The 7,945-nt window shown below is 36.0% G+C and overlaps 1 non-coding gene across 1 annotated transcript; it reads right to left on the bottom strand.

Annotated features, from left to right (window-relative positions):
- Window positions 1–3,653: 3,653 nt before the first annotated feature.
- On the bottom strand, window positions 3,654–3,781 carry LOC128118181 (small nucleolar RNA SNORA21). The gene has a single exon (XR_008221043.1). It is a non-coding gene; the product is annotated as a small nucleolar RNA SNORA21 (small nucleolar RNA).
- Between the last annotated feature and the right edge of the window lie 4,164 nt (window positions 3,782–7,945).

The following is a 7,945-nucleotide window of genomic DNA, read 5'->3' on the forward strand; positions in this document are numbered from 1 at the left end:
ACAGAGCCCCTGGAACTGGAATTACAGCCAGTTGTAAGTTACAATGTGGGTGTGGGGAATCAAACCTGGATCCTCTGGAAGAGCAGCCAGTGCTCTTAATCACTGAGCCATCTCTCCAGCCTCACTTTAGTCTTTCTTAAAATCAGGTTTCAACTGGGTTCCTGATTTTTCTTCTTATGCTAGATTCCAAAATGTGGCTTGATATTACAAATAATATCATTCCCTCTCAAACTAACAGAAGAGACTTTTCAACAAGCAGTATTTTGAAAATTTGCTACAACTAGTTTAAAAATTGCTAAGAAGTCCCCCAGAGATTCTGGGAAAATTTACATACTGTGGTTGCATGCAACTGTGTGCAGGCCAATGCTTAGACCAGGCTGATCTGACAGGTTAGAACCTTGGTCATGATGAATGGGATCTATATTCATGCCTTAAAATTCCGTACTTTTTTTTTTTTTTGGCCCAGTAATGAAACTGGAAACAATATGACTCCAAGATAGATGAGGGAATCCTGGCAGAGATGAGGCACTCTCTGGCACATATCTAGACTGGCCCATCTGCTGAAATTATTGTGTCTATGCATGGAGGAACAAACAGAGGCAGGGGAGGAGACATGTATAAAACAGCAACTTCTAACTTGTAATAAGTTTCAGTCACAGTATTTCATGGTATAAAATAGCTGAGATTATATCAGATAGCAAGGGTGAGAAACAACATTTTATTGAAGGGTATAAAACTATACTTATATAAATATAGAACTGGACCTTTCATAGTTTGGGAAGATAGTATTGTATGAATGTTATTGGCCACATACATGCCTAAGTGAAAAATAGTTATCAGGCTAACTGGTATTTTAATGAAAGTATAACGATTCTCTTCAATAATCAAATGTTAGGTATATATTATTTTTAGTTTTCTGCTATTTTTACTGCTGACTAGACACCCTTGTGATTATTATGATTATGATTATGATTATGATTAATTTAAAATTTACTCTTTAGTACATGATTATAGATAAACCATACAGGATTCACTATTGATCTTGATAGAAATGGATTTAGATATAAAATTTTACAGCAGATATATAGATTCAGATGTACTGTGATCCCATCATGGGTAAACCTTAAAAGGGAGAGCTGAATATAATTTGCAAAGTGTTGTTTTCTCCTACATATTTTACTGATACCTCATCATAAGGACACATTATCATTTATTTATCAAAACTTGAAAATGTAAATGTACCAAAATGCTTGTAAGAGCTGAAAAGATCTTTTAAGATGAGATTGACGGCATCTCTGAAAATAATAACAGTAATTTCCATTTATCTCCATTTATTTGGTACTCCACAGTCTTTTGGTCTAATGGACCGATGAGTAATTTCTTACTGTGTTTCTCTAGCATCTCTGGGCAGATCACCTAAGCACCTGCTCTTACATGTCCAGATAGTGGACATCTGAGAGGAAAAGCTAGAGCATCACCATGGCCACTGATGTTCCTACAAAACCATATGTCCCATGTTTCTGATATATCTCTCTATGGAAGATTTTCATTGTTATTTAGAGGTAAAATTTCCAAATACATATAAGATTTCTCGTCTTTTTTTTCCACTGACTTCTTTGGAGTTGAAAACTTAGGTGTTTTACTGTGATCTTTATATTTGTTGCATTTATTTGTGCCTGGGAAAGTGTGTGTGTGTGTGTGTGTGTGAGAGAGAGAGAGAGAGAGAGAGAGAGAGAGAGAGACAGATAGACAGACAGAGAGACAGAGACAGAGAGACAGACAGAGACAGAGACAGAGAGATATCTTGTGGGAGTCTGTGCTCTCCTTCCACATGTGGTTCCCAGGGACTGAACTCAGCCATCAGGCTTGGTGGCAAGCACCTTTACCTGCTGAGCCATCTTACTGGTTCAAAGATACCTTTCTCTGTTACAAATATTCGACCAGATCTATGAGTGCCCGATCTGCATTGCTTGGCTCTTTTCTGTCACCTTTTGAGCTTACTGAGTAAACTTGCACTTTTTTCTCCCAAGATGCAATCTGCATGGACATCAATTAACAGTACTACAGAAAAGTTCCCCTTCTCTTTCTAATCAATCTTGGCTGACCCAGTGAAGCTATTTTCTATTTTTAGGTTTTGTTGTTTATGAAGCAGGAGTTCTAACTGATCGTTTTCATTTAATTATGTCAGCTTTTTAAAAAGATGAACAGGTCATAGGTCCTCATGTTTTATTGTTCCTCAGACAACACTGAAATATCATCTATATATCACCTATTGCCCTACCTTCTCTAGTTTTGACAGACAAAATAAAACACCAGCAGTGGTGAGGCATCTGTTTTAAATGCATATAACAGATGGCATGATTTGAACTCCACAGCAGAGAAGAACTGAAACCCAAACTTCCTCTACGAGGTAGCAGTTGCTTAACTGACGTTCTGCACACTCCTGTGGTACAAATTGCTTCCCAAACGATATGTCTTAAATTGAAACGCTCTAAGATACTTACTATCATCTCAGCTTCTGTTAGTTTTTTTTCCACACTAAAATTCCAGTTTCTGTTCTTTCATCATCAGCTACCATCTTCCAAGCTCACTAATAATTGGCAGTGGGATTGGGATTGTGTGAAGTAACTTAAAGAGATGTAGCTCTGACCTCTATGTTTTCCATTCTAAAAATAGCACTCCACAGTGCTACCATCATTGAAGGAAAATAACAGCACATGGAACAATGTCATAAACATGTTTTACCAGCTGTTTCTCCTCTCTGTTTTTTTTAACTTTTCAGTGAAATATAATTACATACTCTAAAATTCCCCAATCTTATGTGTATAATTCAATGAGTTTTCACAATATTTATACCCTTGTACCTGGCACTCCAATGTATTAGATTTTCTATTATTCCAGAAAGTTCCTTTTCATTTTTATCCAGTCAATTCCCTTCACCAGACACTTACTGCCCTGATTTTCATCACCATGGACGAGTTTTGTCTGTTCTAGCACTTCATATACACGGAGTCCCATGTATCTGATTTTTTTCCCACTCAATATAATGATACCCTTCCATGTTGTCTTATGCATTACTAGCTCATTCCTGTTTATTGCTGGGTAGAAATTCATTGTGCATATATACCACAATTTGTTTTCCATTCTTTTATTGATGAGTACCCAGTATATTTGTAGTTTTTAGCTACTTTGAATAAAGCAGCAACAAAAATTCTCTACTCGAAAGTTTTTGAAGACATGTGCTTTAATTTCCCAATTTTTCACTTCCAGGGAAGGAAACATGTATCATGACTAGTTTTATGTTCAATTTTATTAAGAAATGTTCATATGAAGCATCATTTTAGATGCCCATCAAAAATGAAAGAGCTTCCATTGCTCTGAGTCCTTGCCATTGGTGCATTAAACAATTTTGCCATTTTAGTGAGTACGTGATAGTTTCCATCTGTATTTCTGTGTTGTGTGAGCATCTTCTCATGCATTTATTGGTTATTGATAAATCTTCCATTTGTTGTATTTATTCAAGGGTTTTACTAATTTTTTGGGGGGGAGTTGTCTTTTTAAAAATTTCATTTGTAGGAGTTATTTATACATTCTGGATACACCTTAGCTATTTCTGTCTTCATTCCAGGTCTGAGCATGATTGCTCATTTTTTTCTTGTCACAACACTGATTGAAGCAAACAACACAACATGTTGCCACTTCACCCAAAAGCAGTGGTTTCACTCAGTCCCTTCTTGATGGCTCAGTGGGTCACTAGCAGAATGTTCATTTTTTAATGGTCTATTTTTTCTAATAGTTTTATTGTTAAGCTTTTATATTCAATGCCAGCATTCATATTGACATTCATGTGGAGGTCAGTGGGTAAGTTTTCGGAGCTGCTTCTCTCATTATACCATGTTGATTGCTATAACTTTATAGTAAATTTTACAGACAGGATGTAAGTTTCCAAGTTTGGTTTTCTTTTTTTTCAGAATTTTTACTCTTCATTCTGCAATTGGGGATTGAACTCAAATCATCAGGCTGGGCAGCAAGTGCTTGTATCAGTTGAGCCATATTGTTGCCTCCCATCCCTTTTATAAAATTTTTCTTATTGCATAGCCTGAGTAGTTTGTAACTAACAAATAGTAACACAATTGAGGAGACTGGTCAGTCCAAGATCAAAATGTAACTCCCAAAACTTACCTCCTTAGAGTCAACTATCCTACTGTCTTTTGAAATGTATATGAAACTATTCTACCTAATGAAAGTATGTACACATTCCATTTTAGAAACACAAATAGTAGGATACTCTACTGATATTTCCAATGGTCTTAGGTGACCCTTGTGAAAAGATCATTCGACCTTCAAAGGAGTAGTTACCCATAGGTTGAAAACCACTGTGTTTCAGGCACATGCAGCCCACACCTAGCTTTTACATAAGTGCTAGGATTTTAACTTGGATGTTCTCATTTTTCACAGCAATTGTTCTTAACCCAATACAATACTCATATTGTTCATCAATTTGCATTTTTAAAGTTAATCATACATCTTGGAGACTTTATAGATGTCTTTTAAAAGAAAAAAAACATTGAGGGTTAAAGAAGTAAAAACACTTGCTGTGAAAATGAGAATACTCAAGTTAAAAATCCCTAGCACTTGTGTAAAAGCTAGGTGTGACTGTGTGTGCCTGAAACACAATGGTTCTTAACCAGTGGGTCATGATCCTTTCGGGTCAAAGGACCCTTTTACAGGGGTTGCCTAAGACCATTGGACATACCAGATATTTATATTACAATTCATAACAGTAGCAAACATACAGTTATGAAGTAGCAACGAAAATAATTTTGTGGTTGCAGGTCAGCACAACATGAGGAACTGTATTAAAGGGTCACAGCGTTAGGAAGGCTAACAACCACTGCTCTACTCCAATCATAGAGTGGTCAGGGAAGACAGGTGGAGCTTGCTGGCCAGTCAGTTTAGCCTTTAAGTTCTGCTTCAGGGTCATTGAGGGACTCTGTCTCAAATGCAAAGTGGAGAGTTGTAGAGAAAGACACCTGACATCCTCTATCATACATATTCATGGGTGTGTGCACCCCCTCATGCAATATACCCCACTTCATACAAACATATGAAAATTTGTTTGCATACAAATTAGGCTGGCCAGACAAGGCAGAAGTACATACCCTGTCTTCTAATACCTCACTTGGTGAATTACGGAGCATGTTCTCAGAGTAGAAGAAACTGTGTTCAACATTCATTTCAGGAATGTAGAATTCCTGTGGTGGAGGATAAGCTTAGCTAAAAAATGTTTAGGTTAAGTGAAAGCCTAAGTGTAGAAGGTAAGGAAAGAGAGGTGGCTGTAGATTGTTGGAGGCAGAATATAAATTGTAGAAAGAGATTTCCTCTGAGGTGAGAAAGTGAGAAACTCATAATTTTTGAGATATTAGTTGACAGGTAAAGTAAGATAATTTAAAAATAAGCATAGTGAAGTTTGTTGTGGAGATCTTTTAAGTTTTTTAAAGGCCTTGAGCAAAGACTGGCATTGGTATTTACATTGTGTTTCTCTGAATGTGGCAAAACTCTCTGGTCTAAATCCTACAGACATTAGTATTTATTAGGTTTCCCTTAAATTGTACAGATGTAGACTAAAACAAGTATGTATAGATCAATAGAATTCAAATTAGTAAGTTTATATAACTAAACACATGCAGTTTTGCTGGAACAAATGTACTTTTTATCCTTTTTATCTCTAACATTGGAAAGATATTAATGACATGTTTTACTTATTTACTTCTTTATAATTAAAGAATAATAGACCATCATTCAGGTCATAATTTCCTCCCATTGTCGTTGTTTTCCTTATTAAATGAACATCCTAATTATTAATCTGCTGTTTTGATGGAATAATCAGTTTGGGATGGACTTTAAAAAATATGATAGTGAAAATTAGAAAAATTCATTTAACAAAAGTCTATTATGTATTCTGATTTCACATAATGTGAAGTATTGTAAGTTGGTATGGCCAGAAAGAAAACTCAAGCAATGTATCACTTCTTAGGGTGAACCCGTGAATGCATTCCCACTATTATTTGTTTCCCTCTCTCCCCTTTCTTCCACTTTTCTGTTTCAAATTGCTTTAAAAATTTTGCTTCTACAGTGTTCTATGAGGCTAGCTTGCTTTTGTTTATGAAGGTCTGAAACATCATCTTCTGATTTCCTATTAACCCTTGACAATAAATTTAACACTTACTTACATACATCATACTATAAAGATTATGGCCAATAAAGTCTCAGGTTCGGAAAAGCAATACATTAGAAAGCAAGTAATTATTCCATGAAAGTATCTTCTCAGCACAAATTAATATTACAATATTAAGTTTTGCCTTTATACATAGTCCAAGAATGCAGGAGGACTTTGAAAGCACATGAGGGCTGATTGTTGTCATTTGAACATTGAACATTCCTCACTGGGAGAAAGTCAGATATGCTTATCACCACACTGAGTTAAACACTGTCACTCTGAGAAATGGCTTGGAAACCAAACTGATTGGAAAAAAAAAAAACACCACAATAAAAAATGACGGATATGAATGGAAGAGACAGCATATGGTTTAACGATAACACTCTGATGAGCCACAGTGTGCCATATTAGACTTCCTGGATGAATTAAATAACAATATAAAATTAAAAAAAATCTTTCAGACTTTGTGGACATTTAATAATATGTTAAAGGGGGATTCTATGATGCAAGTACAAGGACTTCCAACACAAAAATTTTAAAGATTCTTTTTTCTCCTTGGCACTCAGTGAGAGTGTATCAATACTGCCACAATTTGAATATAGGTGTTTTCTTTTTTCTTGTAAGGTGTCCTTTTAAAAAATATTCTTTGATAATTTCATATACATCTACACATATATGTATGCATTCTGTTTACTCTTACCCCATCCTATTTTATCTCCCTCCCACTGCTATCTTTCCCCCATCTCCCTGCAATCCCTCCTTTTTTACATTCATGCTCTTTTAATCTTGTGTGACTCACTGAATTTTATCAGGACCGTCTGTGCGGGCACTGGTTTGGAACTCTTCATTGGAACCTTGTGAGCTCACTGTTCGGTGCACAAAGGCTCGCCTTCCTGCAATAGGTGCTTTCCTAATTACTTACTGAATATTTGCTTATGTATGGTAATGGGAGGGAGCTGCAAATATTCAGGAGATAATAATTGGCCATTAAGTATTTTGGGACCAATGAACTATAAAGGGAATGCATTTTGGATAATAGATTCATTTATTCATACTCATGTGTTTACTGCATATATTAGGCACTAGGCAAAGTGTTGGGCATTATTAAACCAAGTAAACAAATGAAAACAACAACAACCAATATTACTTGTTATATATGTATGAAGGGAATGGCCAGAATGCAGAGATAGAGAACTTTTCTTAAATTGGTATTAGGGAAGGAGGACCATTGTACTCACTGTGAACTCAAACCTTGCAAATCAAAGGAAGGTGGAATGTGCTTAGGGGTACTTATAGTAGGAAGGTGGCTGCACTAAGTGGGGTTAGGGTGGAAAACTTTCAGGAAGCTAACTTCTGAACTCGACATTTGAGTCTTAGAGATGATTTTATGGAAGATAGTGGGAGAGAAAGTGTATGTAAATTAATAAAGTTAGGGAATGGTAGTTAAAGGCAGAGAGATTTAATTAGCATATAAATATAGGGAATGGGCAGAAGATGGAGACAGTGTTCAAGGCAAAGGTTTATGACAAAATACCAGATATTGGTTAGTTCATAAGAGGTTCCTTTAGATCAGCAGTTCTCAACCTGTGGGTCACAATTCCGTGGGGTTGAATGGCCTTCACAGGGGTCTCATATCAGATATCCTGCGTATCAGATACTTACATTACAATTGACAGCAGTAGCAAAACTACAGTTATGAAGGATCAATGAAAATAATTTTATGGC

This window comes from Peromyscus californicus, unplaced genomic scaffold (genome assembly GCF_007827085.1).
Source record: "Peromyscus californicus insignis strain IS unplaced genomic scaffold, ASM782708v3 Scaffold_10__1_contigs__length_136768540, whole genome shotgun sequence".
Classification (NCBI taxonomy): Eukaryota; Metazoa; Chordata; class Mammalia; order Rodentia; family Cricetidae; genus Peromyscus; species Peromyscus californicus.